Source organism: Sus scrofa, chromosome 15 (assembly GCF_054392235.1).
Source record: "Sus scrofa isolate SSC_HxYL_T2T_F1_AM1 chromosome 15, Sscrofa_HxYL_maternal_Yorkshire_Landrace_v2.0, whole genome shotgun sequence".
NCBI classification, from domain to species: domain Eukaryota; kingdom Metazoa; phylum Chordata; class Mammalia; order Artiodactyla; family Suidae; genus Sus; species Sus scrofa.
In genome coordinates this window covers 116,863,622-116,879,756 of record NC_139397.1, presented here as the reverse complement: position 1 = coordinate 116,879,756, position 16,135 = coordinate 116,863,622, and the positions used below count along the sequence as shown (strand labels likewise).

The following is a 16,135-nucleotide window of genomic DNA, read 5'->3' as shown; positions in this document are numbered from 1 at the left end:
TTCATCTGTTACAGTATAAATGAGTTACTAAGGAACTCAAAGATAGGACAGATAATGTTTGATGTTGGAGAGGGTTATGATAAAGTACAAGGGCATGGAGAAATAACTGGTCTCAGAAAAAGCTTAAATTAAATGACAATAAATTCAAAGACATAATAGATTTCATCTCATGATAAGTGCTAATTTATGAAACAAATATACCTCGAATTTTATAGTCAGCACAATCATTTACCTATGAATACATAGATTATGGGAAATAAGTGCTCTTCAAGGCCAGTGCTACAAACCTCAAGCTGGAAGCACCTCCTTATTTCACACCTACTTACTTTACAGCTACCCACCTGGTCCCTCCGAGTCCAGTCTCTCCCAACATTTTCTTCCATGCTCTTACCTATAAAATACCACTTTTATTGTATCATATTCCTTCTCTCCTAGAATTCCTCTACTGGATCCTCATTTCTGATCAAAATAGTCTAAACACAAATGCTTTTTTATCCCTTTCATGTGGAATGTTTGTCGTACTCGTCAATGCACATCCCTAAAGTCCAGGCTACCATGATTATTCATTGTTTGAATAATCCTACCCATCCTATTTTCCCTTCCTGTTCCCCTCTTGATTATCCCAAGTCCTTTTAAATTTGCCTTTAAATTCCCATATTAAATCCCTTTATTCATGAAACATTCTTTGAGTACTTTACTCTTCATGCATCTTCATTCCTTTCTATTCTAATGTTTGCGGTGACTTTGAATGTCTAGAGCAGAGGTGAAAAACTTAAATTCCTATAGGAGCCAGACAGGTTATACAAATTGAGTGAGACAGGCTAGAATAGGGTAGAGACATCATGGCAAACCTGAATGGATATATTGCACTTGAATGGGACAGCTCCTACTCAGATCAAACCAACTGTTGCTGTGTGGGAATGCCCACTGTTGCCTGATTTTTCAAAATGAAATCAGAAATCCAGATTTTTTTTTTTTTTGCATGAAATGTCCCTATGTTTAAAACACTATGGGCCAAACAAAGTATGTCTCTGTCTGCAGGCTGAATTTGCATGCAAGACCACCAGCTTGTGGTCCCTGGATCTAGAGCACTTATACTCTGCAGTACACAATAAAATATGGACACACACACTCACACACCCACCCATCCACATACGCACTCCCTTATATCTTCAATACTGTCTCATGAAAATTAAAGAGGCTTTCTCACTTTCTCTATGAACTCTGTGAATATTTTCTGTATTCTTAAAATGAATAGTCCGATGCTAAGTGTGTGGACACTTAACTGTGTAATTGAGCCATCACACATGTTTGAAGATACCATGGCTCTCTGATGACAGGTAAACCTCATTATGAAGTAGTTACTACCCTATGCTAAGCAATAGAAATTTATCTTCTTTGAAGACAGCAAGATCACAGATTTTTATTGATAGGAAAGTCACATTAATATACATATTTAAATCCTGCCTCGATTTATTACTATTAATACTTAATTAAGTCAATTTGTATCTGTCAGCAAATGTCAGATCTGTAACCTTTAGTAATACAACTCAGATGCTATTATTAGTAGTATGTGCTTTATAAGTTCAATTTCCAACATAATTTTGTTTCCTTGAGACAGACCTCTTTAGTAAGGTAAAGTGTCAGGCCAACTTGTTAGTATTAGGCATGTGTAAAATCTAGCAGACCTCTGCTACTTTAGCCTATTAAGTAATTTGGTGCATCAATTAAGTAATATGATTTACTAAGCCTATTAATTCAATAATATGGTAAATCTTTTATTTGATATATTCACATTTCTTTCTACTATCCCTACCCCAGCCCCTTATCTGTTGTATAGAGTTTAATGAATCAGGATCTCATCAGGCAGGTTTACCTTGAAGAAGGACGAGGCTGGACCACTTTGGGGGAAAGGAGTTAATAAATACAGATTTCTAAGGAAAAAAAAAAAGAGTCTTTGGAAGAATACGTGGCCATGGAATTATTGACATATAGTGACAACAAGACAGAAATGATGTACTCAAGAAAACATGAAAAGCCTGGTGCTTAGAAAAGAACAGAGCAGAGGGTTGGTATCACACTCAGAAGTGGAGATTGTGGAGCAGAAAATGAGACCTCTATATGGAGCCATTGTGTATCCAGCCAAAAATCTGAGGGCTCTATGACCCTGAAAGAAGGGAGGAAGGAACACTGGGCTGGCTAGGTCTGTCTCCCAGCTTGCAGCTATAACCACAGTGCTGGAGTGTGCTTTAGGGCTTAGTCTTCCATAGTTCCATTGTTACTCTCTGTAGCAGGGCCTAGGCTCTATCCCAGGGAACTGACATTGCCTGGGCCTTTGAAAATGGTTGGAGCAAGTGAGATGATTCAGAATTGCTGCATTTTAAGACCCAGATGACTACCAACTGAAGAGGACATCTATAAGCCCCTTGGCAGGCCCCATTCAGGTAGCAACCAGGCCAGTTGGCTGGTCTCCCCCACTTAAGCCTGGGCAGAAGTGCCCTACCCTACAAATCACTGAAAGGAGTGGAGGACAGTCAGCGCTGGCTCATTTTCCAAGCCTTCCTTAGTGTTGGCCATAGACAGTGCTGGTATAGGAGCCTTGAGAATTCTCTCTTGCTCATTCCTTCTCCCCACCAGGTCATTGCAGGTATTGAACACTTCGGTGACCTCTCTTCTCATCCCCTCAGACTTTCCACTCTTCCTGGGATAAGGCTGCTTCCTGAATCAGCATATGGGGGTAGATTTATGTCCTATTCTTTTAAAACTCTTTTTTTTTTTTTTTTTTTTTTTTTTTTGCCTATGCACAAAGCATGAAGAATTCCTGGGTCAGGGCTAGAATCTGCAACACAGCAGCGACCCAAGACAACACTGGATCCTTAACTCAATGTGCCACAAGGGAACTCCCACAACTCTGTCTTTTGATTCTCAACATTTTCTGCTCTCAAAAAGCCCAACTCCTGGAGTTCCCATTGTGGTGCAGGGGAAATGAATCCAACTAGGAACCAAAAGGTTGTGGATTTGATCCCTGGCCTTGCTCAGTGGGTTAAGGATCCGGCGTTGCCATGAGCTGTGGTATAGGTTGCAGACACAGCTTGGATCTGGTGTTGCTGTGGCTGTGGCATAGACCGGCAGCTATAGCTCAGATTTGACCCCTAGCCTGGGAACCTCCATATGCCATGGGTGTGGCCCTAAAAAGAAAAAAAAAAAAAAAAAAAAAGCCCAACTCCTGCAGTCAAAAGCTTTGACTTACTGACATAAGCTTAAATGAACCATTTTAGAGGCCAGAAGCTGACTATTAACTGTTTTCCTTTGTCACAAAAACCTAAAGTTGCTGGAAGGAATGAATTCTTCCAACTGAATGGGGTGTGTGGGAGGGTCACCTACCAGAATGTGTGGAAAAAGCAATGCACATTAATTAATATTTTAAAAGTGTTACTAATGTTCCTGTTTGCTGTTCTGTCTCTGTTTTCAGATGGCAAGCTCCTCTAGGAAAAAGGTCATGTCTCATCTTTAGATCCTGGCATAGTACCAGAAATACAAAAGTTTTCTTTTTAGTGAGCTATTAGAATTAGAAACAGACATTATAAAGATGTCTTGATTTGAACTGGATTTTCTAAAACTATTGTAGACTTATTTAGAGAGAACTATCCAGAGAAAGGTGATGAACAGGATACCAACTTGCCTTTATCTTTCCATCCCAAGGCTCTGGGTTGGCACAGTCACTCTAATTTGCCTCAGAGAAACAATTCTGTTTGCAAATGAGTATGAGACTGTAAATCTATAGTTAAGCTACCAAAGAGTTTAAGAAAAAGTGAATATTCTCACCTTAGTTGTTCCCTATCATTTTCTGGGAAATACTTGCTGGGATTGTGACTTTGAAGCAGTGTGAAGCAGCTCCAAACCTTCACACCTCCAGAAACTTTGTCTCTAGATCTCTCTCCTGCCCCACCTAACAACCTGCTTTGTCTAATCAAGGCTTGGTTTAAATAGCAACAGAGGATCTTTCCTTTTGCAAAGTGATTCAAGGCTGAGAAGATCTTTTAATATAAGGCATAGGAGATAAGGGAGCATAAAGTTCATCACACAAGTTTTGATCTTGTTTCAAAGGTTCTTCCATAGACTGGATCTCCCAGACAGCCTGCTCAGCCTTCATTTCTCATGGGGAGGAGTCTTTTGAGGAAGAGAAGGATGGCTGCTCTGGTAAGGGAGGCAGAATCTGGGGACAGAGGACAGGGAGTAAAGGGACGAAGGGAACCAGTCTGAGTAGGGGAGGGAGGTGCTAGCTTGACCACCCTTTCTCCCTAAATAAGAGGCCTAGCACCTTTCTGGGTTACATTAGTTTTCTACTCAGAAAGCAACTTGAGAGAATATAAGATGTATATGTTTTCAGTAGTTTCTATTTTAATTAATCTCATTATGATCTTTGGATTGTATTAATTAGGTGCAAATGACTACCCTTACTTTCTCGCACTCCTGGGCCTTTCACTAAGAAGAGCTTGAGCCATATGTTGGTATCAAGGAAGGTCTACACTGGCAAGACAGTAGTTCTGATTTCACACTAGGGTTTTATAGGAAAGCACAGTTGGGCATACATGCTTTCTAGAGTCCTAGAGATGTCTTCCACATACTTGCTATGTGATACTGGGCAAAGTTTTGATGATATCTAAGCCCTAATTTCTCCATCTATGATAATAGCCTCCTTCACACAGTTTGTGGGAAAACTAATTCATATATATTAAGTGTAGTAGGTAGTAGAATTCCCTCCCTCTTGGGTAGGCAACTTGCAGCCATATAGGAAAGCTTGGTGTTCTTGAGCAGTTTGGAATTCTTGGCTGGATGTTTCTTTGTCTAGCTTTTATTTTTCTTGTCTCACATAGTTTACTTTTAAGGTAAGGAAAAGTTGACAGATTTCTGAAAAAAAAAGTCTGGGCATGAATTTTAATATTTAATTTACTTCCAAAATGCTTTGGAAAAATGTCTTCATTTTGTAGAAAACTTACATTCATATTGTGGTATGACTGCAGTTCATGTGGTAGATGAGTTTGTCTCTGTAGCAGTGAATAGGAATATAAATGTATTGAAATAGCTGGACATTGTCACTATGACAATGGGATGACTTGAAATTCTCTTTGTTAATATGGTTTGAATATCTCCAATTTAAATTTAGTATTTGCCTGTCTTGAAGGAGTGATATCTTTTGATAAGTGCAAAGAAGGGAGGTCTTCATAGAAAAAAACAAATTTATGTTTGCCAAAGGAGAATGCTGGGGGCAGGAATGGACTGGGGTTTTCAGACTGGCCTATGCACACTACGGTATGTGGAATGACTGGCCAATGGGGACCTGCTATAAAGTACAGAGAAATCCACCCAACATTCTGTGATAATTTATATGGGAAAAAGTATCTGAAAGAGAATGGATATGTGTGCATGTGTAACTGAATCACTTTGTTGTACAGCAGAAATTATCGCAACATTGTAAGTTAACTATACTTCAATAAAACTTAAAATATGAAAAAAAAATTTCCTAAAGTTAGATCAAATTGGTTTAATTATCAGTGTCAAATTATGATGTGAAAATAGATTTTAGTATTATCAGTATGATATGAATGGAATAATGCAGCTGAGCATTGAGTCAGTAAAAAAATCTTTGTGTTTTTTCCTATTCTCTTTTTTAACCTTGTATGTTTTTCAAAAATATACTACTCATTAAAGAAAGGGTAGAGTTCCCATTGTGGCTCAGTGGGTTAAGAATCTGACTGGTATCCATGAGGATGCCGATTAGATCTCTGGCCTTGATCAGTGGGTTAAGAATCTGGCATTGGGATTACCCATCCTGGCGTAGCAGAAACAAATCCTACTAGGAACCATAAGGTTGCAGGTTCAATTCCTGGCCTCACTCAATGGATTAAGGACCTGGCATTGCTGTGAGCTGTGGTGTAGGTCTCAGATGAGGCTCAGATCCTGCGTTGCTGTGGCTATGGTATAGGCTGGCAGCTGTAGCTCCGATTAGACCCCTAGCCTGGGAAGCTCCATGTGCCACAGGGGCAGCCCTAAAAAGCAGAAAAAAAAAAAAAAATCCAGCATTGCTGTGAGCTACAGCAAAAGTCACAGATGTGGCTGGGATTTGGCATCGCTGTGGCTGTGGTGTAGACCAGCAGCTGCAGCTCAGATTTGACCCCTAGCGTGGGATCTTGCATATGCCCTGGGTGCGGCCCTAAAATGCAAAAAAATGAAAGAAAGGAAGGAAGGAATAAAGAGAGAGAAGGAGGAAGGGAGGAAGGGAGGGATGAAGAGTGAATTATCAAAATACGGAAAAGAAGAAAATATCAACATTGAAATTATGATTTGTGGACTATAGAAACTTTTTAAAATGAAAAAAAAAAAAACTATAAAAATCCCAACTGGTAAATTATTGGGGATTTCCACAAAGGTGTATCTTCAAAGATATATCTATAAATACACTTGGGGTGGCACTATTTAAATTTGTTTTAAAAAAACATAGAAATGCTTTTAAATTCTTAAATTTCCAAATCTGGAAGATTAGTTAGATGAGTTATAGGTCCATATGATAGGATACTATGCTGTAGCCAAAAGTCATTTCGTAAAACACTTGTATAAAATGGTACATCTTTACATTGTTATAATTTATTCAGCAAAAAGTCAGGTTACCAAAAAGCTTGCATGTCTATCACAACGTCCCAGACTTTACCAACTGGTGTGCTCAAATAAAGGTCAAAATTGTACAGAAACTTCAGACCCCCTCCTGGCAAATTAGCAGAGTCCAGCCCCTTCCCTTGCTTTCCACATGGTATAAGATGAAGTCCTATGAGTTTTCTTAGCTTTGTTCATGCTGTCCACCTGCTGCCACCCATAGACCTAGGTGCCAGGCTCTGAAGCATTAGGCTCCCACCTGGTGACGTGTTATCTGTAAGCTCTCCACTGACCTGCATCACTGCCTCCTCCATGATGAGGGTTTGCTGGAGGGAGATAATCTGCTGCAGAACTGGTGAAGTTGCTGGTCACGCCATATCCCTATAGACCTTTTAGAGACAGAATCTCTTGGAGTCACTTTTTGTAAAGACAGAAACTGTAGTCCACTTGCTAAAGACCTGAGAAGGCTGCTAACTCAGCTCTCTCTCTCTCTACTTGGCTTTGGTGTGAGTCTCTGCCATTTGCCAGATTTGGGTGGCTTGTAAAGGTACAAAGGAAGCTACTTCTTATATAACTACTATTGGGTCAGAGACTTCACAGCAAAAATTTCCTGGGCCCTCCATTTACTAATTTTGGAGTTCCTGTTCTTTAAGGTACAAGCAGCCCTTCTCCCCAGTGTGACAGAATGCCAAAGTCTTTGGTTTGGGGTGTAAATCATCAGAGGAAGCTCTCCCACTTTCTGCTCTCCTCATGATTTTCCTTGTATAGGTTTCTCTGGGACTTTTCTGCCACCTGGCCTCATTCAGTGCCTTCACTATCCATTGGATGTATTTTATCAGCCTTAAAGTTTTTAGGAACTCATTCGCTTTTCTCTCAAACTTTCTGGAAATGGGCAATCAAGAGTATTTTGGGGGATTTGAATCCAATAATGTTTGAGAAGTTTACTTTAGGTCATTGTTTCAATTTTGTTCTTTGCATAGTGGTCACTGTGTGTGTGTGTGTGTGTGTGTGTGTATGTGTGTGTGTGTGTGTGTGTGTGTGTGTGTGTCTATCTATGAATTCCTTTTCCCAATAAGAGACATAGCTTCATCTTGTGTAAGTATATAAGATCCATTGCTATTTTACTCCTCCCCTTGTATCCTTTTAGCTGTGGAAAGATATAAAGATATAATTTAGTTTCTATCCTTTCAGCTCTGGAGAGGCTTCTTCCTGAACTTACTTCAGTTCAGAAACACATTACCGTTTAAGCATGGAAACAAATTGAGCCTTCCTGTCTCTCCACTCCCTATACCACCCTGACCTATAATTTAATTTTTTTCTCTTAGGATCTCCTCAAAAAATTGAGCATCCTGTTTTTATCCCTAGTCTAGATCAGGATATCACAGTCTTTCCTCAGTTCAAGAATCAGAGAAACAAAGTACCTGCTTAAATTGTGTTAGATCTTTGTGGTCCCAAATCTCTAAAATTTGAAACTCTAACAGCAGGGATGACCATAGTTAGCTCTCATGGCTCTAAGTGTTATCACCTATCATGGAAAAAATTGGAAAACCTCAATTCTGAAGTTGCTTGTCTCTTTTGGAGGCTGAGACTTACAAGGGATATATTCTTAATTTCCTCCATTAAAGATAAGCAGAAGTTTAAAAAGTGCCTTATGGACTAAGGGAAAAGAAGAGGAAGGAAGAAGGATAAAAGGAAGGAGAGAGGAAGGGAGGTAGGAGCAAAGAAAAAGGGAAGGGACGAGAAGGGAAGGGGGAAAAAAAGAAAAGGAATGGGGAAAAAGGCAAAGCATGTTAAGGCCAGGAAGAGGAGAAGGAAAGCAAAGTCAAGGAGAGGCTTTTTTTAATGCCTGTAAAAGTCTGCGTAAAAGCAGAAACTTTCTCACAGGGAATCTTATCCTTAAGGCATTAGTACTTAGGTTTTTAAGCCTTGAGAGGTCCTGCCCTACAAATAATGAACTTAGAAAATTTATGATACCTCCCCAGAAGAAGTCTATTTTTATTGAATTTATCTCTCCATCAGCTAAACTTTAAATTTTGCATATTAGAAATGAATTAAATTAGAGTAACTCCTCAGAATAAGCCTAGATTATAAAAGGACAGAGAATTGCTAGCATTGAAAAGGATCCTATTCCAAAAGAAAGCTTGAATATATATTGAAATTCAAATACACCTTAAGGGAAGCGATTCTCTCTGAAAAAGAGCAAGGAGTTCTGAATTTGATACAAACATACATTTATTGAATTTAAAAAGACATCTTTAGATTTCAGAGTCTGAAGAAAGAATCTGTTAGAAAACATTCAGTTGAAATCATGGAATTTCAATTGGCACCATTACGACATAAAGAACTTATGTTTGATTATTTTGGTATAGGTATTAATATGTATCTAGCCAGCAAAACAGGATGACATTGGGAATATATATATGGCTAAAAACTGTATTTAAATCAATTATTTTTCCACCTGACCCCATGAGATTTATAATAAAAAAAAAAAGAGAGAGATTTAACCTTGTGATGAAATAAACAATCCCAGGCTAAGGAATAAATAGGCAACTAGTAGAAAGAAAAACAAATATCAGCTTAAAATTTTTACCATTAGCAAAAGCCATGATTGTAGAAATTTAGACGTCAAATCAGCTATCCCTCCTTTTCTAATTAATAAATAATTTGTGCCTTTTAAATATCATAATTTGATAAAAATATACAGTAAAACTGCAAAACTTAGTGTTTTTCCCTAAATTTAAATTATATTGTTTTGTTATTTGTTTGGTTTTTTCTCTGCAGAGTTTAATACAATTACTAGTAAAAGAAGAAGTGTGAATGTTGAGTGGCCTTTTTTATTCCATAAAGGAATTGAATTTCTATTTCAAGAAAGTATCTAAGGTTTTATTATAAAGCATAGATTTAGAATTGAAACATATCATAATAAAGCATGTTAAAAGTAGAAAAACTGATTTTTAATGAATTAGTTCTAGCAGAAACCACTAGTTTTATAGCCTGTAGAAAATTTTAGGTACATGATCCTGATATTTACTGATTTACAGTTTAACTTCATAGATTCTAGGTTTTCTTTTTTTAAATTGGATTTTAGAAGTACGAATTTAAGAAGCAATATAGTAAGTCCACTGAAAAATTTGAATCCTTTGTTAGGACTATTTTAAGTTAAAATAAAAATTCATTATATATATATATGTATATATGTACATATATATATATGTATATACATACACATATATGGGTATGTATGTATACACATATATACATATATACACATATACATATATATTTATATGATTTTTATATACTGAATGTATAAAATAAGTTTAAATTGTATCCCCTACTGATAAGAGGTCAAAAGAGGATTTTGGATAAAAACTCAAGAACCTATACTTACACTTAATTCTTTGCTAATCTAACTCTATGAAATAATTTGGATCTTTATTCTGTAAACTTTGTTATAACAATATGTAGCATAAATATCATGTTGACAAGGAAACTTGCGCAGTGTAAAGAAGAGTTTGTCATTTCAAAAAGGTAGCAAGATAAATTTAAAAGCTTTAATATCAGAACCAGATTTAGAAAAGTTGCTATGTATTTGAATATATGAAAATATGACGGTTCTAATATCACTAGAAATTAAATAGTAGGAAGCAGATTTTCTTTTTTTGTGTGCCAGCCAGAACTGAAATATATAAATCTTGCCCTTATAAATATACATTATCTCATTGTAGATGAACCAGATGGTGGTGAAATGAAACTCATGTACAAAATTTTGGATACTGTGCTGCTCAAGTTTTCCTCTCTTCTCAAGGTGGATGGGAATGTAGACTTCACCCCCTTCTGTGAGATAAGCGCCCCCCCAAAAAAGATGCATAGCTTAGAACAGTCACCTTCTAAGGACTCCAGTCAGCCTTACAAATACCAAGGTCTTTAATTTGAAAATGAACTGAAACTATTGCGAGAACTATCCAGGGAAGTCCTTACATGGCAAACCTGAATGAGAATTTGAATGACTCAAAGATACAGAAATGTGATTCTGTGTATCTGGCAACAGTGATAAATGGGGGGCATGGGATGGAGCTTTGGAAAGGGGATAACCTGGGTTCAGGCAAGAAGGGTGCAATGCCTGAAAAACATTTAGAAACAATTCTGAGTGACTAAAATCAGTCTCCTTTTTATTATAACTATGCTCCAGCATCTCTAACACTGTTAATAAGATGTTCCTCGCTGGGGCAGATGGCTCCCACTGGCCTCCCCGTCTCTGGTATAACCACTGTCTAGTGGGGTGCATTTTAAGGACAGAAAGAACTACATAAGAAAGCCTTGAAATTCATTCAGGAGTGTTATCATCTGTATTATTATTATTAGCATTGTTAGTTTGGAAAAGATTCTAAAAAATTGTTGTGAAAGTACTTTTATTTTCTTGAAGAACTAATATTTCCATATAAAGAGGAATGGTGATATAATTTGAGATTTAAAAAAGTATAGAAACACTCTATTGTTAGAAATGTGTAGTAAACATCAATATACATATATTTCCTGAGTGTGGTCCAGTGATATGATCCAGAAGCAATGTCTTACCATGATTCATCTTAATGGCTAGATTATTAGATTATTATCTCTGTGCTATTTTTTTTTCCTACTGACACCTGGACTTAATCAGAAAAAAAGCAGCTAATTTCAAATCTCGTGCAGAGACACAGGCTAGAACAGCTAGTGTTAAGAAAACACATTTTTCAAAGAGTCATGGGACCATTTCAAAAAGGCACAGGTGCCAACCTTAAAGGTTCTCCCACTAGTCAAAACTGCTACAAGATGAGCATCAAAAGGAGAAAATGAGTTATGGTTGCTTGAAAAACATGGAATTTATGTAAAACCACAATGTTACACAAAACAGAGAAAAGTTAATCTAAAATGTTCTAAAGAAAGCCTAGAGGAGAAAGAGAAAGCCCTGTGGCATCCATAGGCGACAGCGAGAAGGCCACAGAGAAGCCTTGAACTGCATGGAGATGGAGGATGTATAACTTCAGGACCTCTGGGACACCCCTAGCTCACCATCCACATCCCTTTCGCCCTAGCCCTAGCAGCCACAACAGACAGAACCTATGCTGTGAAAAAATGGCAGTTAGAGAAAATGATACAGTCTTAGCAAAAAGAAAAGAATGTCCTTAATGCTTTCCCAAATAAACATTGTGACTGCCTTGAAGTGTATGTTATCACCAGCCTCCCAGCCCCTTACAAGCTGCCCTTTACCATTTGCTGACTTGGGACCCTATGATTTCCCCTGCCTTCAGCCCTCATCTAAATTAGAAGGGAATTCTTTTTAAATTTATTTTATTGAAGTATAGTTTTTTGTTTGGTTGGTTGGTTTTGGTTTTATCTTTTTAGAGCCACACCCATGGCACATGGAAGTTCCCAGGCCAGGAGTTGAATCAGAGCTGCAGCTGCCTGCCTATGCCACAGCCACATTGACACCAGATCCCAGCTGCATCTGTGACCTACACCACAGCTCATGGCAATGCCAGATCCTTAACCCACTGGGCAAGGCCAGGCATTGAACCTGCATGTTCAATGGTCACTAATCGGGTTTGTTACTGTTGAGCCACAGTGAGAACTCCCGAAGTATAGTTGATTTGCAACATCATGTTAGTTTCTAGTGTATAGCAAAGTGATTCAGTTATACATACATGTATTATTTTTCATATTCTTTTCCATTACGGTTTATTGTAGGATATTGAAAACAGTTCCCTGTGTAGAGAAATTTTCTTAAGCTGAAGTGTGTTGAAAAGGAAGTCTGAAAGTTGACGTGTTAAGAAACTGCTTTGCAGTGGTCAGGCAGCTTCTTTTATAGGAGGGAAGGTAAACACTCTTATCCTTCCTTCCTAAAAAAAAATTATTAGTAAACAACAGATTCTAGCTTTACATTAGGAATTAAGTCCATTATGAGCCATTGGCATAAATTTTAAGAAAACAATACAAGCAGGATATTCAGTCACTGAATGAATGAAAGTTGAATGTATTTCTGAGCATGTGCTTCTTCACTGAATGTGTTCTCAAGCTGTTAGATATGAGGCCATCAGAAAATTCTTATGATGCATCTTGCTCCACTCAATGATATGATGTGATCTTGTACCAGTCACTTAATCTCCATGAGCTTTGTTATATTCACCCAGAAAAATGGGGTGAATAATTACTAACTTGTAGAATTGTCATGAAAATGTAAAAATGAGATAAAAAACACTAACATCTACAACAGGGGATGACATGGAGAAGGTGTCAGTAATCATTAGTTCCTTTTGGTAGTAAAAGTTGAATATAGAATTTTTCAGAGAAATAACTTACTGAGCATCCACTGCTGAAGCACCAGACTAAGGTCCAGGTGCTTTGCCTGCAGACTCTCATTTAAGCATCAGAACAACTGTGGCAAGAGGTATTATTATGCTCTTTTGAAAATAAAAAGCCTGAGGCTCAAAGAAGAATATCAATTTCCAAAGGTCTCATAGCTCTTAAATGATGGAGTTGGGATTGATCCTAGTTCCATCAGCTTCCAGAGATGGCTCTTCCATGCCTTTTATGCCTGGAAACTGAACTGGAGAAAAGAAAAAAGACGTCAAGTCAGGAGTACAACTGGAGGCACCCATTATACAAAACTTTCCAACCACACTACAGTTTTGTTACAAGAAGAGACTGGGATTTAAGTAAGAGGGTATTAGGCAGTCCAAATTACAGGGTCAAGAGAAGGGATAAGTGCCTTATCCCAGGGTTCTTGGCCTGCAGTCATCATGCATGATGGTCAATAACATTATTATACTCAGGCCATTTTGAAGACATAAAGACATTTTTGAGTCCCCATCCTATATTATATCAAACATATTAAAATTATTCCCATCCCATGATAAAGAAAACACTTAGTAAACTTTTGAAAGATACTTTTGCTTTTGAGAGTGTTTAGACTCTGAGTAACTATTTATAGTAGGCAATGATTTCTCCAAAAGCATTATACATACTCAGGATTCTTGTGACACAGACACAAGACATGAGCCTACAAGGTTATTTCGAATGTAATGATATTTTAATGAACATTAGACTTAAAAACTAACAACTTTGGCAGATTTAGTATTTTGGAGATGTTTAATAAACCTTTATTAAATTTAATTTTCCTGATATTTTAATATTTTTGAACCAATATAGCTTTTAAGGTTTTAGACCCTTGGAAAGTATGTAGTTCTAGACCTATAATTACCGATATGGTAGCCACTAGCTACAAATGGCTATTGAGCACTTGAAATATGGCTAGTGTAAATTAAGCATGCAGTAAGTATGAAATATACATTGGATTTAAGTATCTTAGTACAAACATTTCTCACTAATAATTTTTATGCTTACTACCAGTTGAAATGATATTTTTGATATATTGTAATAATGTATACTATTAAGATTAATTTCATCAGTTTTAAAATACTTTTTAAATGTGCCTACTAGGAAATTTAACATGTTGCCCATATTATATTTCTACTGGACAACACTACTGTAGCCATGGGTCATAATGCCTAATGGTTAAAATTGTCTTAATCCTATACATGAGTTTGGTAGTCCATTTGACCTCACCTCCACCCTGAGAAGCTGCATACATTTTGGCATATAGTAGACTTTTCTTATTATAACATTAGAAACTCTAATACATGTATTAATTATATTATATTTGTAAAGAAGTTTTAATAGCTATGGCAGTGTTCATAGCATCTATGTTTAAAAGAGAAAAATAAATACTTTCACATACACACATACACATATGTAAATTTCATATATCTTCCTACACTGTTTGAGAGTAGATCTACTTATCCAAAATGTATATGAACATAATGAATTTTTGCTTAGTTTTCAACATTTAATTAATGTCTGCTGTTTGTTCTAAGCACTTATTTTATTAATTCATTAAATCCTCAAAACTATAAGACAGACACTATTACTAGTCTCATTTTAGAGAATGGGAAAGGGGGGCATTTTATGAGGTTGAGTAACTTGCCCAGGGTCACACAGCTAAGAATTAAATGGACCTATGGTTCAAACACAGGCAATGTGGCTCCAGAGGCTGAACTATTCACCTGTCTTGTTGATGATAATTTTTCACTTTCTAAACTGAAAAGCAGAATGACTTTTTAAGATTTGATGATTATTTATTACATGTGTAGTTTCTGTAGTAGTCTGAAAAATTTGCATACTGAATTTCTGTCCCTACCCTGTAAATAAGTCTCTCCTTTGGCATTATCCTCTGGGTCCACTTCAGTGTCACCAAAAGCAACACAGGCATTCCACTGACATCATCAGATCTAATGGTTCACCAGAATTTGCATGCTTCTCATCTTCTAATCTAAGACAGAAGACACTATTTAGGACTCTTTTTTTTTTTTAAACTTTTTGTTTTATCTAACAGAAATACATCTTGCTGAGAACCTAGATGCCAATTTCATGTGTATTAAAATATCAGAATTCCTTTCAAAGATTATAATGGGAATGCTGGCAGACCCTTCCCTACATCAGGTTTGGGTGGGTGGTACTACTGTATATATCTGTTGTCATGGCATATTCGTGCAATAAAATTAAAATCTTGGTCAGGAATCAGATAGAATCAGATATTTTTGATTCTCCCTTTTCTATTATTGCTTATCATCCTTGAAGATATATTTTCTTGGCATCTTGAAAACAAGGAATCTGGTTCCTATTTCTTTAAGCTATATAAATACACCCTGTGCATATTAAAATGATTGGCAAATATATAAAGTTGGAAAACATGACCACAGAAAACATTTTTTTTCTCTCTCCTTACTAAATACCCTGGTACACTTTTATTATTGCCAAACTTTTGCCCGTGACCAAAAGAGCCTTCTTCACATTTGAACATACTCAAAGATTCCTTTCATGTGGTTTGAATAGACTCTATTGTAGATATTATTGTGTTCATAAAAATATCAAAGCACATATTTTATAAGCACACAACACTGCAATGTATGTTCTCATATTTGTGGATGATGTAACCGTAGTTTTCTTTTTTCTTTTTTTATAATTACAAGTATTGCAATGTTTTACCTTAAAAAACCAACCAACTTTTAAGACAGCAAAACAAAGGAGAATCAGGAAGATAGGGATTTGAGTCCAGCCTTTACTGTTGACTGGCTGTGTGACTACCCTTCTACCCACCTTGACCTTCAGTGTCCTTCTGTTTATAGGGGGAATGATAGTACCTACTTTCCAGGGCAGTTGTGATGTATTTATAGAATTAACACAAATTAAAAAACTCATAGTAGACATTCAATAAATATTACCTCCCTGCCTCTCATCTCTTCTCACTTTCACTCATTTAGCAAGCTCAGTTGAAGACAATTTTTATGTGAGTATTCATTTACAAGTTTTAAAACTATAAATAAACCACCCTAAGAAACATATTATTCTTCTTACTTTTAAAAATCAAGTTTATTCTTGTTTTGTT

General features: G+C 36.8%; 1 protein-coding gene across 6 annotated transcripts in view; it reads right to left on the bottom strand.

The window, feature by feature from the left end:
• PLCL1 (phospholipase C like 1 (inactive)) overlaps window positions 1-16,135 on the bottom strand; it is a 958,345-nt gene that overhangs the window by 56,710 nt on the left and 885,500 nt on the right. For 3 of the 6 annotated variants that reach the window (XR_014830032.1, XR_014830051.1, XR_014830048.1), the window contains one exon: window positions 11,977-13,237. The exons of 1 other annotated variant lie outside the window; for it this stretch is intronic. The gene's annotated coding sequence lies outside the window, so the exon portion shown is untranslated. Of the gene's footprint in view, window positions 1-11,976; window positions 13,238-14,887; window positions 15,020-16,135 lie in introns of those variants that run through there. 2 more of the 6 variants (XR_014830054.1, XR_014830053.1) reach the window with 2 other exon arrangements.